Raw genomic sequence first — 21,064 nt, forward strand, 5'->3', positions numbered from 1 at the left:
TAATCACAGCTTGAATATTAACTGGGCATAATGCTGGGTGCCTTGCATAGGCAGAAACCCCAGAAGGTGTTCCCAGCTCCAGCTGACAGCCTTGGAGTGCTGACTGCACTAAAGGCTGTGGCATTTCTGCTAGCTGGAGATAGGGTGGTCTGGCACAGCACCAGAACCCCCAGCAAGTGGGAACTGGATGGATGCCAGGCTCCTTTAAAAATAGCTTTGGCAAAGCAGGGTGAGGGGATTGGACTAGATGATCTCCAGAGATCTCTTCCAACCCCCCCAGCATGCTGGGATTCTGTGAAAACTGTGTACCTGCTAATTGCACACCCAACCTGCCCACCCACGCTGGCCAATGTCACCCAGCTGGGAGGGGGAAGCAGCACTTCATTAGGAGCACATGGAGCTGAGCTTCTTACAGGCACAGAAGCCTTTGGGTTGGAAAAGACCTGTAAGATCGTGGCTTCAGGTCCATGGTTTTGCCATTTTCCAACCAGCAGTGTTCAGGTTTGGTGCCCTTGAGCCAAGAATGTGCTGGAGAATGTCCAGAGAAGGACAACAAAGCTGGGGAAGGATCTGGAGAGCAGGGCTGGGGAGCAGCAGCTGAGGGAACTGGAGGTGTCCAGCCTGGAGAAAAGGAGGCTGAGGGGAACCTCATTGCTCTCTGCAGCTCCCTGAAAGGAGGTTGGAGTCAGGTGGGGGTTGGTCTCTTCTCCCAAGGAACAAGTGTCAGGAAAAGAGAAAATGGCCTCAGGTTGTGCCAGGGGAGGGTTAGGTTGGACCTGAACCACATCCCAGACTGTCATATCTGCATGTGCTTTGAACAGCTTCAGGGGTGGGGATCCTATCACAGCCCTGGGCAGCCTGTTCCAGGGCTTGACAATCCTTTTGGGGAAGAAATCATTCCTCATGTCCATGCTAAAGCTGCCTTGGTGCAACTTGAGGCCTTTTCCTCTTGCCCCATCACTTCCTCCTTAAGATATCAACACTCAGCTCACTACAACCTCTTTTTGGCAGTTGGATGTCATGGAGGCTTTGCCAGGGTCTCAGCACCATGGAGGATGTTACAGACCCATTGGAGCATTGTCATCCCACCACACAGGCAGCACCAGAAGGTACCTTTTGGGTATGTTTTTGGGGGGATGCTGGAATGAACCAAAGCCCATCACTGGCTGACCATGGTATTGTCTTCTCCTCTGGTCAGGCTGCCCCAGGGGAGATCAGGCAGTGGGAACTCAGTGCCTGCCTTCTGACCTGAATTAAGGATGGGAGCTGCAGCAGAGGAGGTTCCACCTCAACACAAAGGGAACTTCTTTTCTCTAAGGGTCACTGAACACTGGCACAGGCTCCCCAGAGAGGTTGTGGAGTCTCTTTCTCTGGAGACTTCCAAAGCTTGTCTGGATGTGTTCCTGTGTGACCTGAGCTGGGTTGTATGGTCCTGCTGTGGCAGGGGGGGTTGGACTCGATCTCTTTGGATCCCTTCCAACCCCTGACATCCTGTGAGCCTGTAAGGAGCTGCAGTCAAGATAGAAATGGCAGTTCTCTGGGTTTGGAGAGCTGAGCACGTTCTCTGTGTTGGTCAGGGGGGCAGGGAGAAATGATTGCTCACATTTACCTTGCAAAAAACAAGCTGCCTCAACAAACCAGCTCCTTCTAAAAGCTGTCCAAACTGAAAAAGAAAGACTCATCCTGATCAGGTCAAAACTGGAGAGAAAAGATCTTGGCACATGAAAAGCAGAAAAGAAAAACAAAAAGAAAGAAAAAGAGGTGGTTTGGGGTCAAAGGGGATTGGCATTGAGGAGAAGCATTCAGGGGGGGTGTAAACAGTTTGAATTTGAGAGGGAAGGAGCCTGAGAAACTCGGGGGTGTCTCTGTCCCTCCTCTTTGTTCCCACGATGAGGGTCAGCATTATTAATGAAGGGCCAGCTAGGTAGAGCTGAATAGCTGATCCTTATCTACCTGATAAGAGCCCTGCCCTGGAAACCTTGAGTGCTACAGCCAAGATCTCCAGAGCCTCAACAAATCAGGGTTTCATTCAGCCTGAGAACAAAGAGTATTTCCCTTTCAAACTAGACAAGGCTCCTGTGAAAGGCAGGTGGGATCTGGGCAGCCAGGTGTCCCTGCCCATGGCAGAGGGGTTGGAACTAGATGATCCTTGTGGTCCCTTCCAACCCTGACTGATGCTATGATTCCATGATCTCCAGGGGCTGCATCCAGCAATGTGCCTTACCTCCAAAGTTCTGCCAGCCCCAAGCACAGGGTGTTCATGAACTCCCAGCTTGGGCCTCACCTTGCTGGGCTTTGTGCACTGGCATCATTCCATCCCCAGCTGGTTGCTGCTCCCAGTGTGCATTTAATGGTCTGGGCATGGAAAGCTGCTGTGGTGGAATGTTCTCAGAGAAACAAGCTTTTGGGATGGGGAGGCAGGAGAAGTGGGTGGGAAAGCCTGCCTAGGTGAAAGATGTCCTGCTGGTGCAGAGGGAAGCAGAGCAGAATGTGCTGAGGCATTGGCACAGGCTGCCCAGGGAGGTGGTGGAGTCACTGTCCCTGGAGGTGTTCAAGAAACCTGTGGCTGTGGCAGCTGGGGAGGTGGTTTGATGGCCATGGTGGTCTCAGGTTGCTGGCTGGACTGGATGCTCTTGGAGGTCTTTTCCAACCAAGACAGTTCTATGATTCTGTGAGCGTGGGCAGCTGCACAGCACCTTTGGTTGTTCTGTGGCTGCTGCATGGCCATGAGATGGAATCACAGTCTTTAAGGTTGGAAAAGGGCTCTAACATAGAGCTGCTTGAGAGAGTCCAGCACAGGGCCACAAAGATGGTGAAGGGAATGGAACATCTCTCTTCTGAGGAGAGCCTGAGGAGCTGGAGCTGTGCTGCTGGGAGAGGAGGAGACTGAGAGGTGACCTCAGCAGTGGTTATAGAGATGTGCAGGTGAGTGGCAGGAGGCTGGAGCCAGGCTCTGCTGGGTGATGCTCAGGGACAGCACAAGGGGCAATGGTGGAAGCTGAGGCAGAGGAAGTTCCATGGAAACAAGAGAAGGATTTTTTTCCCTGTGAGGGTGCCAGAACCCTGGAACAGGCTGCCCAGGGAGGTTGTGGAGTCTCCCTCTCTGGAGATATTCAAAACCTGTCTGGATGTGTTCCTGTGTGATCTGCTCCAGGTGATCACAGATGTCAGGGGTTGGAAGGGATCCAAAGAGAATATTGAGTCCAAGCTGCTGCCAGGGCAGGACCATACAATCCAGCTCAGGGCACACAGGAACACATCCAGACAGGCCTTGAAAGGCTCCAGAGAAGGGAACTCCACCTCTCTGGGGAGCCTGTTCCAATGCTCTGGGACCCTTATAGTAAAGAAGTTCCCCCTTGTGTTGAGGTGGAACCTCCTGTTCTGCAGCTTCCATCCTTAATTCAGAAGGCAGGCACTGGGTTCCCACTGCCTGATCTCCCCTGAGGCAGCCTGACCAGAGGAGAAGACAATACCATGGTCAGCCAGTGATGGGCTTTGGTTCATTCCAGCACCCCCAGAAAAGGTACCCAAAAGGTACCTTCTGGTGCTGCCTGTGTGGTGGGATGACAATGCTCCAATGGGTCTGTAACATCCTCCAGGGTGCTGAGACCCTGGCAAAGCCTCCATGACATCCAACTCCTGACCCCCAGCCCTCAGATGCTTATAAACATTGATTACATCCCCTGTCAGCCTTCTCTTCTCCAGACCAAACAGCCCCAGGTCCCTCAGCCTCTCCTCATCAGGCTATGGCAGGGGGATTGGACTGGGTGAGCTCTGAGGTCCCTCCCAGCCCCTGACACTTTGTGATCAGGGCACCAGGACAGTGTGGGGTGGCCACCACAGTCCTCCGTGACACACTGCGGTGCCAGCAGCATCCCCCCCAGCCCCAGCAGCGTGCAGGTGCCCAGCCTGTTGCCGAGCACCTCCCGGCTCCACCAGCAGCACCACCCGAGAGGTATGCAGATTGCCAGGGCACAGACGCCTTCCCTGGGTCATTTTTCAAACGATTAAGTATAAAAGGACTCAAGTGCAGCTCATATTTCAGCGTTAATGTCGCTGCCAAACATTATCACGTCAACGCCGCTTGTAAAACAAAAGCAATCGATGAGCTTTTGTCTCCGGGAGAGCTGCTCTGGCACAGGGCTCTCCTCAGCTGCACCCAGGCAATGCCACCTGAGACCAGCATCAGAGCTGGCAGAGACCTTCTGCGCTGTGTCCTCAAGTACCATGGCCACAGGTTTCTTGAGCACCTCCAGGGGTGGGGGCTCCAGCACCTCCCTGGGCAGCCTGTGCCAATGCCTGACCACTCTTGCAGCAAAGAAATTGTTCCTCATCTCCAACCTGATCCTCCCCTGGCACACTTTCAGACCACTTCCTCTTCTATCATCTGACACTAGGGAGAAGAGACCAACCCCACCTCACTGCAACCTCCTTTCAGGCAGTTGGAGAGCGCAATGAGGTCTGCCCTCAGCTTCCTCTTCTCTAGGCTGAGCAAACCCAGCTCCTCTGCTGCTCCTCAGGATCACAACATGTTAGGGGTTGGAAGGCTAATAGGAGCTGAAAGCATCTGAAGCAGTGACAGAGGAAGAGTGCTTTGGGTGTGAGTTGATGAAGGACTTTACGACTGCCTGGGGACTGGGAGACTGCATAACCCAGAGAGGTTGTGGAGTCTCCTTCTCTGGGGATGTTCACAGGCTCCCAGCATGTCAGGGGTTGGAAGGGACCCAAGGAGATCATCCACTCCAACCCCCCTGCCAGAGCAGGACAATACTAACACAGATCACACAGGAACACATCCAGACAGGCCTGGAAAGGCTCCAGAGAAGGAGACTCCACAGCATCTCTGGGCAGCCTGTTCAGTGCTCTGGGACCCTTACAGGAAAGAAGTTCCCCCTTGTGTTGAGGCAGAACCTCTTTTGCTGCAACTTACACCCATTGCTCCTTGTCCTATCTCAGGCAGCAAATGAGCAGAGCCTGTCCCCCCTCTTCCTGGCCAGCCCTCACATTTATCAAATCCCCTCTCAGTCTTCTCTTCTCCAGACTAAGCAGCCCCAGGTCCCTCAGCCTCTCCTCATCAGCCATGCCCTCCAGTCCCCTCATCATCCTCGTAGCCCTCTGCTGGACCCTCTCCAGCAGATCCCTGTCCCACTTAAACCAGGGAGCCCAAAACTGAGCACAGTATTCAAGATGGGGTCTAGGCAGGGCAAACCAAACCCACTTCACCTCACTGCAGCCTTCTTTCAGGGAGCTGTAGACAGCAGTGAGGTCTTCCCTCAAAACAGGACTTCTCCAGACTGAACAACCTCAGTTCCCTCAGCTGCTCCTCATAAAACCTGTTCACCAGGGAGCATGGGCTGGGGCAGAGCACTGGGAGGTGGCAACAGTAGTTGCATAGGCACAGCTGCTGCTGCTGCTGCTGCTGGTACAAGGTTTATTCATCTCAGTTCTCTCCCTTCTTTTCCCAATCAATTCAACTCTCTACAACTACCTGAAGGGAAGTTGTAGCCAGACAGGGATTGGTCTCTTCTCCCAGGCAAGCAGTGACAGAGCAAGAGGACACAGGTTCAAACTGCACCAGAGCAGGTCTAGGCTGGATGTTAGGGAGAAGTTCTTCACAGCAAGAGTGATTGGCATTGGAATGGGCTGCCCAGGGAGGTGGTGGAGTCCCCATCTCTGGAGGTGTTTAAAAAGAGACTGGATGAGGCACTTAGTGCCATGGGTTAGTTAATTAGAAGGTGTTAGGTGATAGGTTGGACTCAATGACCTTGAAGGTCTTTTCCAAGCTGATTAATTCTGATTCTTATTCTGAAAAGCTTGTTAGCATCCTAGGTGGAGAGCTGGGGAGAAAGGCACCACGAGGAGCCTCCTGACATTTCATCCAGACAAGGATTTATCTGAAATAGACTCCAAAAGTCCTGTCCTGTTGCCAAACAGCTGAGTCAAGAGCATGGGAGAGCCACAGTCAGGGGGATGTTGGCCTGTTCTCGGCGTGTGGAGGGAACATTCACCCTGGCAGTGTGGTAGTCTCAGCCAGGACTTGATTTTAAAAGGCTGTCTGGAGATGGGGGGGGGGGGGGGGGAGGGGGAGGAAATGTGACATAGATGTTGTGGTACAAGCCAAAAGCTTGACCCTCGTGTGTGTTTCCAGCCCTAGGAGTGTGGGAGACCTCCTTATCTCCTCCTTGTGTGCCCAGGGGTTGGCATTTGTTCACATCTGAGCTGGAGCTGGCACCTGGCACCCAGCAGGATGGGGCTGTAAAGGGTGTTGGCAGCAGGTTGAGTTAATCATCAAATTGCAGGGGAGAGGAGATGTGGCAGGTCACCTTGGCTGGGCAGCCATCTGTCACATGCCCTTCCTCTGACCCAGCCAAAACTGGCCACTTTTTTCAGCAGTTCCCAGTGACAGGACAAGAGGTAATGGGCACAAGCTCTGGCTAATGGCATCCTGGCTCAGGAGCAGTGTGGGCAGCAGGACCAGGGAGGTTCTTCTGCCCCTGTGCTCAGCACTGCTCAGGCCACACCTTGAGTGCTGTGTCCAGTTCTGGGCTCCTCAATTCAAGAGAGATGTTGAGGTGCTGGAAAGTGTCCAGAGAAGGGCAGCAAGGCTGGGGAGGGGCCTGGAGCACAGCCCTGAGAGGAGAGGCTGAGGGAGCTGGGGGTGTGCAGCCTGCAGCAGAGGAGGCTCAGGGCAGAGCTCATTGCTGTCTGCAACTACCTGAAGGGAGGCTGTAGCCAGGTGGGGTTGGGCTCTGCTGCCAGGCAAGCAGCAACAGAACAAGGGGACACAGTCTGGAGTTGTGGCAGGGGAGGTCTGGGCTGGATGTTAGGAGGAAGTTGTTGGCAGAGAGAGTGATTGGCATTGGAATGGGCTGCCCAGGGAGGTGGTGGAGGTGCCGTGCTTGGAGGTGTTGAAGGCAATCCTGGCTGGGGCACTTAGTGCCATGGTGTGGTTGCCTGGCCAGGGCTGGGTGCTAGGTTGGGCTGGCTGAGCTTGGAGCTCTCTTCCAACCTGCTTGATTCTATGAATTGGTTGGAAAGGAGCTCTAAGGTCATAGAATCTGTAAGGGTCACAGTAAGGCTGCCCAGAGAGGTTGTGGAATTTCCTTCTCTGGAGCCTTTCAAGGCCTGTCTGGATGTGTTCCTGTGTGCCCTGAGCTGGATTGTATGGTCCTGCTGTGGCAGGGGGGTTGGACTCAGTGATCTCTCTGGATCCCTTCCAACCCCTGACATCCTGTGATCACCTGGAGCAGATCACACAGGAACACATCCAGGCAGGTTTTGAACATCTCCAGAGAAGGGGTGATGTTCTCCTGGCCCTTCAGCAACTGGGTGAGTTAGCAGCTGAGGCTGGGTGCTGGCAGGTGCCTGGATTGATTTTTCAGCCCCTTGGTGCCACCCATCATGGGCACATCCCAGTAAACCCCTGAGGATGGCTGAGAGCGTTTGGTTGGCGCTGAGGCTTAGCTCCCTGGTACGTGCCAAGATGCCACCAAGGCCACCCTGAGCATCATGATTGCTACTGGAAACGTGGATGTGGTGGCAAGGAGCCAAAGCAGGTCTCTTTCCAGTGGGGAGCAATGGGTCTGGGCTATCAGGATGGAGATGTTTGATGTGGGGTTCGGATCATGGGGTTTTGTGGGAAGCTGGGAGCAGGACCCTGTGTCAGCCCCTGGATGCTGCAATCCTGAGACCAGGTGGTGATGCTGCTGTTGGCAGCACTGCTGACAGACCCACATCTTGTCTGGGGGCTGGGTGAGGCATGAAACCTCTTAGGCCTCCCCTCCCAGACACAGAGGATCAAGGGCAAACCAAGAATCAGAATCAGAACCAATCAGGTTGAAAAAGACCTTCAAGATCATTGAGTCCAACCTAACACCTTCTGATTAACTAAGCCATGGCACTAAGTGCCTCACCCAGCCTCTTTCTGAACACTTCCAGGGATGGTGACTCCACCACCTCCAAGAGCAGCCCATTCCACTCTGTCTGTGAAGAAGAAGAGGTAAGACCTATGGTGTAGGAGGAATCCTTCACTCTGCTCTAGCTCATGGCAAGATCAGTAGTCCTAGGGGGAAGAGGGCTCTAAGATGATAGAGTTCAACCCCAGACCACCATGACCATTAAACTAAGTCCCTGTGGGCCACAGCCACACGTTTCTTGAACACCTCCAGGCAGGGTGACTCCACCACCTCCCTGGGCAGCCTGTTCCAGTGCCTGACCACTTCATGTGGTGACCTAAAGCTGCATGTTCTCAAATGCTGATGGGTTTCAGAAAGGGAAGAAGGCAAATACCTCGGGTGGGAGAAGAGGAGGCTCAGGGGTGACCTTATTGCTGTCTACAACTACCTGAGGGGAGGTTGTGGCCAGGAGGAGGTTGCTCTCTTCTCTCGGGTGGCCAGCACAAGAACGAGAGGACACAGCCTCAGGCTGTGCCAGGGGAGATTTAGGCTGGAGGTGAGGAGAAAGTTCTTCCCTGAGAGAGTCATTGGACACTGGAATGGGCTGCCCGGGGAGGTGGTGGAGTCGCCGTCCCTGGAGCTGTTCAAGGCAGGACTGGACGTGGCACTTGGTGCCATGGTCTGGCCTTGAGCTCTGTGGTAAAGGGTTGGACTTGATGATCTGTGAGGTCTCTTCCAACCCTGATGATACTGTGTGACACTGTGATTTGTGAGCATTAGCATGGCAAGGGACACAGTTGAAGGCAGTAACTCACTTAGGTCACTTTTTTTCCCACTCCCCAGCTTTTCATTTCCATAGTTTAGATGGATACATCTCAGGACAAGATGTGAGTGCTGCTCTGGATCTATTGCTGCTGAGATCATGACAGCAGCACCCAGCCAGCAGGTCTGGGGGTGTCTCCCACATCAGAGCAATGCTCAGAGGCCAGGGCCTGGGATGTGTGCCAGTGCCTCACGGCACAGGGATGGAGGGAAGCAGGCAGGCAGGGCGCTGCTGCAGGAGCTCCCCCAAGGAAGAAGAGCTTCCTGACACAGCCAAGCACTCGGTGCTGCTCAGGAGCCCTCACTTGCTCCATCAGCAAATGGACCTTGCTTGAGCTGAATAATTCAGGCTCTGCAGCAGCTGCTGGTCCCAATGGGTGAGCAGCACCGCCGGAGAATGCCAACGAGGCCAGTGCTGCAGAGCAGCAGCAGCAGCCTGCATTTGGGCCCCAAAAGCTGCAAATGGAATCATTTCCCCCCATCCCAACCCCTGGGGCCTGTCTCCCCATCCCAGAAGAACCAAGCTGCGTTTTGAAGCCCTGGGAGCAGAGCTGCACAGTCCAGGATGTGAAGCTGGCACAGCAAATCTGCTTCTGACTGCAATTAATGTCATGGCCTTGGGGACAGGAGTGATGACACAAGGTTGTTTCAGGACAAGGAGCACCCAGGAGGCTGGTGAGCAAACAGATCTTGTCCCCAGGTGCTGCAGTCTAAATGATGACCTCAGTGCTGGAGGAGAGCCAAGCCACCCTGGGTTGTCCTTGCACCATCCCTGCCCTTCATTTCCTCCTGCTCTCCCAGAGCTCCTCCTGGAGCTGGGGCTTTGATGGGGGGGGGGGGGGGGGTGGTGGTGGTCCCAGCACTGCAGAGGCAGTTGTCACATCCCTATGGAGAAGCAGCAGCCATGGGGGAGCTGGGGTTGGCAGGACTATGGAGGCTGCAGTGGGAGCAAACCTGCTTCATGACCCCCCCTGAGCTGCAATGCTCCCATGAAGATACAGGCTTGGTGAGCTCACAAAGCTCCACTGCCAGCTCCAGGCACCCCTGTGGCATCACACAGAGCTGAATGCTTCTCAAGCTGATGAATAAGTTGTGTGCTGGGGTGGATGGAGGTGATGGAGATGAGTGCCTGTACTCAGCACTGGTGAGGCTGCATCTTGAATGCTGCCTTCAGTTTTGGGTCCTTCACTCCAGGAAAGACACTGAGGTGCTGGAGCAGGTCCAGAGGAGGGCAATGAAACTGGTCTGGAGAACAGGGCTGGGGAGGAGCAGCTGAGGGAACTGGGATTGTCCAGCCTGGAGAAAAGGAGGCTGAGGGGGAGACCTTCTGGCTCTCTATGACACCCTGGCAGGACAGCACCCCAGCTTTCTTCTGGAGCCAAAGGGGATGCTTGGGTATGGGAGCTCCAGGATGGTCTGGTTGATTGGCCAGGGCTGGGTGATAGGTTGGGCTGGACGATCTTGGAGGTCTCTTCCAACCTGGTTGATTCTATAATCACTGATGGCAACTCTGAGATGCTCAGCCATGGAAACCATGGAGATGCTTGGTGACAGGAAGGCAGGGATGCTTTGTGATGGGACCCTCAGCATATCTTGCAGATTAATACTTCCTCCCTGCCCCACTGCCCCCCTTTTTGTTCTCCAGTGCCCAACAGACCTTAAAGCAGAACAAATGAATCATGGAATCAGTCAGGGTTGGAAGGGACCACAAGGAGCAGCCAGTTCCAACCCCCTGCCATGCCCAGGGACACCCTACCCTAGAGCAGGCTGCACACAGCCTCAGCCAGCCTGGCCTTAAACACCTCCAGCCATGGGGCCTCAACCACCTCCCTGGGCAACCCATTCCAGCCTCTCACCACTCTCCTGCTCAACAACTTCCTCCTCACAGCCACTCTGACTCTCCCCACCTCCAACTTTGCTCCATTCCCCCCAGTTGTGGCACTCCCTGATATCCTGAAAAGTCCCTCCCCAGTTTTTTTGTAGCCCCCTTCAGATGCTGGAAGGCCACAAGAAGGTCACCTGGGAGCCTCCTCTGCTCCAGACTGCACAGCCCCAACTCTTTCACTCTGTGCTCACAGCAGAGCTGCTGCAGCCTCTGAGCATCCTCCTGGCCCTTCTCTGGACACACTCCAGCATCTCCACATCCCTCTTGTCCCAGGGGCTCCAGACCTGGATGCAGTGCTCCAGGTGGGGTCTCAGCAGAGCAGAGCAGAGAGGGAGAATCACCTCCCTGGCCCTGCTGGCCACACTGCTGCTGCTGCAGCCCAGGCTCTGCTTGGCTTTCTGGGCTGCAAGTGCACACTTGCAAATGCTTTACTACCAGTGAGCTGGTGCTTCCTGGAAGCTGGAGCCAGAGAGTTATTAAGAAGAGGAGCAGGTTTGGGAATCTTTAATAAATTAGTGCCTAATATTTCTTTCTTGCTCCATGTCAGCAGGATTAGGAAATGTTTTCTTGTCACCAATTGACTTTGTTTATTTCTTAATTAGGTTTAGCACCTTCAGTCTTGTGGTTAGGAAGTAATTGTTTGATTCATGTGCCTGGATTTGGAGTTCCATTACGTTCAGATGCTCAGAGGGCTGCAGCAGCTCTGCTATGAGGACAGGCTATGAGAGTTGAGGCTCTTCTGTGCGGAGAAGGCTTTGAGGAGACCTTGGAGTGTCCTTCCAGTATCTGAAGGGGGCTAGAGGAAGGCTGGGGAGGGACTATTGACAAGGTCCTGGAATGACAGGATGAGGAGGAATGGGTTTAGTCTGGCAGAGGGGAGATTTAGACTGGATGTTAGGAAGAAGTTTGCAGTGAGGGTGGCCAGACACTGACACAGGTTGCCCAGGAAGGTTGTGGAGCAGAGAATGACCCAATGTGGGGGGAGGGGACACACAAGCAAACCATTTTGCTAGGGGCCACGGTGGGCTGTGAGGATGTGACCCTGGCCTGGCTCTCCAGCGAGTGCTGCTCCGAGCAGCGGTGCTAGAGTCAGTTGCTATATTTGCTCACTCTCTTTTTTTTTTACTTCTTTCTTTCTTTTTTAATGCTGGATTCTGCTCTCAAAAACTAGGACACAACCATCCCACGTGTCTGCTCCAAAGCTCCAGTAATCTCCTGCCACTGGCCAGAGCCTGGGAGGTTCTGTGCTGCCTGCTCTTCAGCCAGGGAGCAGCGGGAGTGGGTTTGCCGAGTACCCAAATGCTCCATGGGCTTTGGGTCCAGCAGTGAAAGGATGCTGGAGGAGTGGGACAATCACCCTTAGGGGCCTCTTTGTTCACATTCTGTGATTCTCTGTCCTACAGCCTCCCTGGAGGTGTTCAAGGCCATGTTGCATGAGGCCTTGAGTCACCTGTTCTAGTGGGAGGTGTCCCTGCCTATGGCGAGGGGTTGGAACTGGCTGAGCTTTGAGGTCCCTTCCAACCGTTCTGCAATTCCCTGTTCCACACGGGAAACAATTAGGATTTCATTTGCTGGGCTTCATCTTCTCCCCATCCATCAGCATCTCAAGCACAGAGCAGCCCCAGGGAGGACAAGGAGTATCTCCAGCTTCTGCTGCTCTTCCGAAGCGGCGCTCGGCACCGCCGGGCACAGCGCGGGGCAGCAGCAGCCTCATTCATCAGCCAGAGCTACACGAAGACACCAAAAGGAATCCCATCACAAAGCCACAGGAAGCAGTTTTGCCTCCAGATCCATTTCTCCAACGGTGCATCAGGATGAAGCCAGAGCAGATGGTTCCTCTGTTCCACCCCCAGCGAAGCACCTGCGCTGCCTCCCCGCGGAGCCTCCCACATTGCCTCGCCTGCCACCGCCATCTGAGGAGTCGTTCAGGTTGGGGATGTTCTGATCCACCAGTTGCCATGGGGATGAAGCAAACCCACCCCTAAGGCCATGGCTGGGTGTAGCTCTAGCTGCAGGCTGAGCCTCAGGGCTTCTGCAGAGGGGACAAAATGTCACCAGAAAATATACAGCCCTGTCATGTGCCTTCTCTATCCCTGCCTGAAGAACAAAATCACATTGGATGGAAGAGATGAGGGATGTGGAGCCACAAAATCGCATTGGATGGAAGAGATGAGGGATGTGGAGCCATAAAATCGCATTGGATGGAAGAGATGAGGGATGTGGAGCCATAAAATCACATTGGATGGAAGAGATGAGGGACGTGGAGCCACAAAATCACATTGGATGGAAGAGATGAGGGACATGAAGCCACAAAATCACATTGGATGGAAGAGATGAGGGACATGGAGCCACAAAATCACTTTGGATGGATGAGATGAGGGACATGGAGCCATAAAATCACATTGGATGAGATGAGGGACGTGGAGCCATAAAATCACATTGGAAGAGATGAGGGACGTGGAGCCACAAAATCACATTGGATGGATGAGATGAGGGACATGGAGCCACAAAATCACATTGGAAGAGATGAGGGACGTGGAGCCACAAAATCACATTGGATGGAAGAGATGAGGGACATGAAGCCACAAAATCAAATTGGATGGATGAGATGAAGGACATGGAGCCACAAAATCACATTGGATGGAAGAGATGAAGAACACGAAGTCATGGTTGGAAGAGATGAAGAACATGAGGTCACAAAATCACTTTGGTTGGAGGAGATGAAGGATATGGAGTCATAAAATCATGTTGGTTGGAAGAGATCTTTAAGATCATCCAGTCTAACTATTAAGCCAGCACTGCCAGGTCACCACTAAGCCTTGGCCCTCAGTGTCACATCTACATGGCTTTGAAATCCTTCCAGGGATGGGAACTCTACCACTGCTCTGAGCAGCTTGGGACAGGCCTTGGCAGCACTCAAGGGGAAGAAGTTGTTCCTCATGTCCACCCTAAACCTCCCCTGGGGCAACTTCAGGCCATTTCTTGTCTTGTCACTTGTCCCTTGGAAGAAGAGACTAACTCTTACCTGGCTCCAATCTCATTTCAGGAAGCTGTAGAGAGCCAGGAGGTCTCCCCTCAGCTTCCTTTTCTCCAGGCTGAAGTGTGTGGAGAGTGGGTCCTTATGAATGGGTGCTGCTGGAGGACCCCAAGCTGGTCCAGGCAGACCTTCCTGTCCTACACTGTTCTGCTTGCCCCTAACCATCCTCTCTTGCCCCCAAAATGTTCTCTCCTGCTCCTAAAATATTTTCTCCTGCCTCAAACCATCTCCTTTCCTGCCCCCAAAATGTTCTCTCCTGCCCCCAAAATGTTCTCTCCTGCCCCAAGCCACCACCTCCTGTCTTGAACCATCTTCTCTTGTCCAGAACTATCTCCTCTTTCCCTGAAGCTTCCCATCCTGCCCCAAACCATCATCTCCTGCTTTGAACCATTTCCTTTCATCCAGAACAATCCTGTCCTGCTCCCAACCATCTCCACCTAGCCCAGACTACCTCCTCCAGCCCTGAGCCACCTCCTCCTGTCTTGGACCACCTCCTCCTGTCCTGAACAATTTCCTTTCATCAAGAACAATCCTGTCTTGCTCCAAACCATCTCCACCTAGCCCAGACTACCTCCTCCAGCCCTGAACCAACTCCTCCTGTCCTGGAGCACCTCCTTCTGTCCTGAACCATTTATTTTCATCCAGAACAATCCTGTCCTGTTCCAAACCATCTCCACCTAGCCCAGACCACCTCCTCCAGCCCTGAGCCACCTCCTCCTGTCTTGGACCACCTCCTTCTGTCCTGAACCATCCCCTCCTGTCCTGAACCATTTTCTTTCATCCAGAACAATCCTGTCCTGCTCCAAACCATCTCCACCTAGCCCAGACCACCTCCTCCAGCCCTGAACCAACTCCTCCTGTCCTGGAGCACCTCCTTCTGTCCTGAACCATTCTTTTCATCAAGAACAATCCTGTCCTGCTCCCAACCATCTCCACCTAGCCCAGACCACCTCCTCCAGTCCTGAACCACCTCCTCCTGTCCCGGCCCCTCTCCTCTTGTCCTGAACCATCCCCTCCTGTCCTGAACAATTTCCTTTCATCCAGAACAATCTTGTCCTGCTCCCAACCATCTCCACCCAGCCCAGACTACCTCCTCCAGCCCTGAATCAACTCCTCCTGTCCTGGACCACCTCCTTCTGTCCTGAACCATTTCCTTTCATCCAGAACAATCCTATCCTGCTCCCAACCATCTCCTCCAGCCCTGAACCACCTCCTCCTGTCCTGGACCACCTCCTTCTGTCCTGAACCATTTCTTTTCATCAAGAACAATCCTGTCCTGCTCCAAACCATCTCCACCTAGCCCAGACCACCTCCTCCAGCCCTGAACCACCTCCTCCTGTCCCGGCCCCTCTCCTCTTGTCCTGAGGCATCCCCTCCTGTCCCAGAGTGTCCCCTCTTGCCCCAGCCCCTCCTGGCAGCACAGCCGCCGGGCGCTGGCTTTTGTAATTCATTAGGAGGACAATCTGATTTATGCCCTGCTCCACCCCCCCCGGGGCCTGCTGACAAATGAGATGTTGTATTTCAGGAGTTTATCCTGGGGAACAAATAAACAAACAAACAGAGAAATGGAAACCTCATGAATGCTGTAAAGAGCTTATCAAAATCCTTTTTCTTTCCTCCCCCCGACTTCCTTTGCCCCCTCCCCTTCTTCCAAAGGGAGGATGACTGAAATGGGAAAGAGCCTCTCCATCTGCATTCCCTGCACTTCTTTCCCCTTCAATCTCTTAATCCTCTTCCTTCCAGCTTTAATCCACACGGTTGCCTCTTTCTTGTTTGTGGCTTTTATTGCCCCCCCTTCCCCCTTCTTTTATTAATCCCCTCCCCACTCCAAATAATGACAAAACCACTACCAAGATGCCAGAGGCTCATATCTCATGTCCGCCCCCCCCAGCTCCAGTCAGCATCCACAGAAGCCTGCCTCAGCATCCCAGCATCCTCCAGCCCTTTTTAAGTTTCCTTCTCTTGCCCTAAAGTGAATCCCTCCACCCCAACATCCTCCTTCCTTCCTTTATCCCCACTCCTCCTGCCCAAAACTGACTCCTTCCATCCCAGCATCCTCCTTCCTTCCTTTATCCCCACTCCTCCTGCCCTGAAATTGCTCCTTCCATCCCAACATCCTTCTTCCCTGTTTTCCCCCTTCTCCTGCCCTAAAGTAACTCACTCCATCCCAACATCCTCCTCCCCCCTTCCCCTCCCTTTTCCCACCTTAAAGTGACTCCCTCCATCCTAACATCCTCCTTCCCTCCTTTCCCCCTCTTCTCCTGCCTTAAATTGGCTCCCTCCATCCTAACATCCTTCTTCCCCTGCCTTCTCCTGCCCTAAAATGCCTCCCTCCATCCCAACATCCTTCTACCCTCTTTTCCCCCTCTTCTCCTGCCCTAAAATGACCTCCCCTCAATTTGCAGCTTTGGGGGATTTTAGGGGCTGGTAGACAATCAGGGTTTGGGCAGCTGCTGCTGTTGCTGCTGCATCAGGAGAGCAAATCCCTCCCGGGAGACTCCCATCACTGTCACCAGCATCCTAATGAGTTAATTAACAAAAACCAGGGCAGGGGAAGTGCGAGCCCTCAGGGGATGCTTACTGGGTGAGGAAGCCTCTGGGAGATGTTTCTGGTGGTCTCAGGGGACTGTGACCACAAAGCTGCTTCCCAGACAGATCAGTACTGGTATTGGTGAGGATCTCTGAGCATCCTTTAGTGCCATGGTCTAGATGATTGGATAGGGCTGGGTGCTAGGCTGGACTGGATGATCTTGGGGGTCTCTTCCAACCTGCTTGATTCTATGATTCTATCTCGCAGATGCTGGAGGGTGGGGACATAATGGGTGCAAAAAGGCAGCAAAACTCCTTCAGAACACCCTCCTCCAGCTTCCAAGATGCTCAGAGGGCTGCAGCAGCTCTGCTATGAGGACAGGCTATGAGAGTTGGAGCTCTGCAGCCTGGAGAAGAGAAGGCTTTGAGGAGACCTTGGAGTGGCCTTCCAGTATCTGAAGGGGACCTACAGGAGGGCTGGGGAGGGACTATTGGCAAGGTCTTGGAATGACAGGAGGAGGAGGAATGGATGTGAGGAAGAAGTTGCAGTGTGGGTGGTGAGACACTGGCACAAGTTACCCAGGGAGGTTGTGGAGCACAGAGTCACCCAATGTGATCAAAGATCACATTGGGTGACTCTGTGCTCCACAACCTCCCTGGAGGTGTTCAAGGCCAGGTTGGATGAGGCCTTGAGTGACCTATTCTAGTGGGAGATGTCCCTGCCCTGAGATCCTCTCCAACCTAAACCAATAGAAGCAAACAAACAAGCAAGCAATGTACCTGAAAAGAAGTGGTAGTAAGGCAGGGGTCAGGCTCTTCTCCCAGGCAATTTATGACAAGACAAGAGGGCATGGCCTGAAGCTGTGCTAGGGGAGGTTTAGGCTGGATGCCAGGAAGCACTTCCTCATGGAAAGGCTGATTAGACACTGGAATGGGCTGCTCAGAGAGGTGGTGAAGTTGCTGTCCCTGGAAGTGTTTAAGGAAAGCTTGGATGTGGCACTGAGTGCCATGGTCTGGTTGATGTGGTGGTGATAGGTCATAGGCTGGGCTTGATGATCTCAGAGGTCTCTTTCAGCTTCAGTAATTCTGTGATTCTGTGATTGGAGGTGGATGAGACACCTCTGGGGTTATAAAATGCAATCTGGAATTGCTGGGTTTGTGGAGAAAATGGGAGTGGTGGGAAGGAGGGATGGGTGTAGGACAAGGAGCAATGGATGGAAGCTGCAGCACAGGAGGTTCTGCCTCAACACAAGGGAGAACTTCTTTGCTGGAAGGGTCCCAGAGCACTGGCACAGGCTGCCCAGAGAGGCTGTGGAGTCTCCTTCCCTGGACCCTTTCAAGACCTGTCTGGATGTGTTCCTGAGTTAGATTGCATGGTCCTGCTGTGGCAGGGGGCTTGGACTGGGTGATCTCTTTGGGTCCCTTCCAACCCCTAATATCCTGATATCCTGTGAGGGAAAGCCCTTGGGTGGTGGGAGCCCCTGGCCTACCCCGGGGCAGGAGGCTGCTTTGCTTCTGCTTCTGCTATCTCCAGCTGATGAAAGGTCTCATCTGTCCTCAGGCCCCTTGCAGCCTTGCCTGCTGGGGTGTTCACATGGCCAAACCCAAGAAATCAAGTACCAAGAGGATAAAAATAGTACAAACAGCTCCTCAGCCCCCAGCCTGGAGCTGAGGCAGCTCTCCAGCCTGGTTTCCTATGGAAACGAGCTGCTGTGGTCTGTGTGCCTGCCTGGGGCAGTGTGGGTGACTCCCTCACACAAGGATGCTCTCACATGCAGCGTGGATTGAGCTGAGGTTGCAGTTTCCCTCAGCAAAGGGCAGCAGCAGGATTCATCCCTCCCTTCAGCCATGGCTTTCCCCAAATTCCCAATCTCCCTACTGTCAGCTCTAGGAATGGGGAACTGCCAGTGGGGTGCTAGGGTAAATGACAGCTACCATGGGCATCTTTCCTGGAGTCTCCTTGTCCACCTGGGTGTGTCACCCATCAGGCATTGAAACAGGCAGCCCAGGGAAGTGGTGGAGTCACCACCCCTGGAGATGTTCAAGAAATGTGTGGACCTGGCACTCTGGGGAGATGGTTTAGTGGGCATGGTGGTGAATGACCTCAGAGGTCTTTTCCAACCTCTGGAACAGGCTCTCCAGCGAGGTGATTGAATCCCCATCCCTGCAGGTGCTTCAGAGCTGCCAAGATGTGGTGCTGAGTGGCAGGGTTTAGCACCAGCCTTGGTAGAGTTAGAGAATGGTTGGGCTCAATGATCTGAAAGGTCTTTTCCCACCAAAACAATTCCATGATTTCATGACATATGTTAGTCTATAATATTATATTATCATAGAATCAGACAGGCTGGAAGAGAGCTCCAAGCTCAGCCAGCCCAACCTAGCACCCAGCCCTGCCCAACCAACCAGACCATGGCACTAAGTGCCACAGCCAGGCTTTGCTTGAACACCTCCAGCCACGGCCACTCCACCACCTCCCTGGGCAGCCCATTCCAATGCCAATCACTCTCTCTGACAACAACTTCCTCCTAACATCCAGCCCAGACCTCCCCTGGCACAGCTTGAGACTGTGTCCCCTTCTTCTGTTGCTGCTTGCCTGGCAGCAGAGCCCAACCCCAACTGGCTACAGCCTCCCTGCAGGGAGTTGTAGGCAGCAATGAGCTCTGCCCTGAGCCTCCTCTTCTGCAGGCTGCACACCCCCAGCTCCCTCAGCCTCTCCTCACAGGGCTGTGCTCCAAGCCCCTCCCCAGCCTTGCTGCCCTTCTCTGGACACCTTCCAGTACTGCAACATCTCTCTTGAATGGAGGAGCCCAGAACTGGACACAGCACTCAAGGTGTGGCCTGAGCAGTGCTGAGCACAGAGACAGAATAACCTCCCTTGTCCTGCTGGCCACACTGAGCCAGGATGGGGAGGAAAACAAATTTGGGGTTTTGGAACCACATTTTCATCCTCTGGTGATTTGAAATGTCAAATCTGAGCAGCTAATTTTGTCCCCAGGGGTGAAGTTGAATGGATATAATACAATATAACACTATATCATATATATCATTATTATATTACATTATGTCATACTGCATTATATTACATTACATTCTATTATATTATACATATTTCCACTATCATCCCCCCCCTCTGTTTTTTCTCATTAGCCCCATTCCAAAATCTCTGGCCAAATCCAGCTGCTTTGACTCAGGGAAGCCCTGAGACTGGGTTTAGGTCCTTTTGGAAGAGGGAGGGTTCAGCATCACCAGGCCTGTGGTTGCCTTTATTTACTGATGTCTTTATTTATATGTATCTATCTATCCACACAAATAACAACTATAGATGTTAATGACTAATTTCTTTTGCCATCCTAGCCCCATTCAGTGACTCTCTGGCCAAACCCGATCGTTAGGACTCAGGGAAGCCTTCACACCACGGCCAAGCCTCCTTGGAAGGGTGCGTGGGGGTGTCCAGCATCCCACAGAGCATCCTTCATCCGTGGGTCTAGCATCACCCTTCTCGCTCTCAGAGAATCCTTCATCCCTGAGCACATCCGGAGGACCGAGGCTGGCCCTGAGCTGCCTCCCAGCAGCCAAAAGTGAGACTGAAAAAAGAAGAGGAGGAAAAACATAAGGCAAAGGGAGGGGGTGTGTGTGGGGGGGGATGCTCGGAGGCCAGGGCACTGGGAGGGAAGGGGTTAAGCAGCAGCAGCAGCAGCAGCAGCCGGAGCGGAGCCGCAGCGGAGCTGGATGGAGCCCGTTAAGTAACGGCACCGGGGGGCGGCTGCGGGCAGAGCTCAGTGGTAGCAGCAGCCACCGGGCCGGGCCCCCCCCGCCCCAGGCCGCTATGAACGGCGGAGCCCCGGTGAGAACGGCGGGGTGGGGCGGGGGCCCGGTGGGGAGCGAGCTGCCGTGAGAGCCAGGCTTTCCTCGGCACCCCCCTCCGCACCATCCTCGCCGCGGCCGGTGGCGGCCCGAGCGCACGGAGAGATGCCGGTGCGGGGTAAGATGCGGCTGGGAAAGCGACTGGGGCGCGGGGGAGGGTTACCGCGGGGGGAAATGGGGGTCGGCTCCGTGGGGAGGTAAGGGGAAAGTTGCGGGGGGGGGGGAGTGTGGTGGTGGTGGGGCGGTGGGAAGCTCGCTGGCTCCCCCCGGGGCTAAGGATGCTCGGCTGGAGTTGTTGGTCATTGTCGGCTCGGCGGCGGCGGTGGCTGCGCTGAATTTCGAGGCTGTCGGAAGGGTTCGGTGCTTTGTAGAGGAGCTGAGACAGGAAGAGAGCCTCCCTCCTCTCCCTCCTCTCCCTCCTCTCCCTCCTCTCCCTCCTCTCCCTCCTCTCCCTCCTCTCCCTCCTCTCCCTCCTCTCCCTCCTCTCCCTCCTCTCCCTCCTCTCCCTCCTCTCCCTCCTGTCCCTCCTCTCCCTCCTCTCCCTCCTCTCCCTCCTCTCCCTCCTCTCCCTCCTCTCCCTCCTCTCCCTCCTCTCCCTCCTCTCCCTCCTCTCCCTCCTCTCCCTCCTCTCCCTCCTCTCCCTCCTCTCCCTCCTCTCCCTCTTCATACATCTCACCAAGGAGATGAGGAGAGATGATGATCCTTCCAGCCCCCCGCCCCCAGACCCATTTATTTTTCTCTTGCTGACAACTTACTGGGATATTTCCCTCTAAAGTTGAAAATTGAGCCCGGGGGAGGCAGGAGCAAGCAGAGACCCTCATGAAGGTTACCTTGAGCTCAGCTCCACCAACCCTTCCTTCCATGCCGGCAGCATTAAAGTTTCTTGGCCAGCACATTCCAGCTAAAAGGATCAAACCCCCCCGCCCCAGGGTGCTCCCACCCAGCCTTCTCCCGGCCCACCAGCACCTCCCCACCCTGCTGAAGTCCACAGCCTTCCTATCTCTGGGAATTTGCTCCCAGTTATCCTGTGTC

The 21,064-nt window shown here is 54.1% G+C and overlaps 1 protein-coding gene and 1 long non-coding RNA gene across 3 annotated transcripts in view; one reads left to right on the plus strand and one right to left on the minus strand.

Annotated features, from left to right (window-relative positions):
* Nucleotides 1–19,430: 19,430 nt before the first annotated feature.
* On the minus strand, nucleotides 19,431–20,927 carry LOC135188601 (uncharacterized). Its single transcript, XR_010307755.1, has 2 exons — nucleotides 20,788–20,927; nucleotides 19,431–19,752 (listed from the first exon to the last, which is right to left on the minus strand). It is a non-coding gene; the product is annotated as an uncharacterized LOC135188601 (long non-coding RNA).
* WSCD2 (WSC domain containing 2) overlaps nucleotides 19,557–21,064 on the plus strand; it is a 39,125-nt gene continuing 37,617 nt past the window's right edge. Inside the window, exon 1 of one of the 2 annotated variants that reach the window (XM_064168114.1) lies at nucleotides 19,557–19,746. The gene's annotated coding sequence lies outside the window, so the exon portion shown is untranslated. Of the gene's footprint in view, nucleotides 19,747–19,853; nucleotides 20,151–21,064 lie in introns of those variants that run through there. The other variant, XM_064168113.1, reaches the window with a different exon arrangement.

Source organism: Pogoniulus pusillus, chromosome 30 (genome assembly GCF_015220805.1).
Source record: "Pogoniulus pusillus isolate bPogPus1 chromosome 30, bPogPus1.pri, whole genome shotgun sequence".
In the NCBI taxonomy this organism is placed as follows: domain Eukaryota; kingdom Metazoa; phylum Chordata; class Aves; order Piciformes; family Lybiidae; genus Pogoniulus; species Pogoniulus pusillus.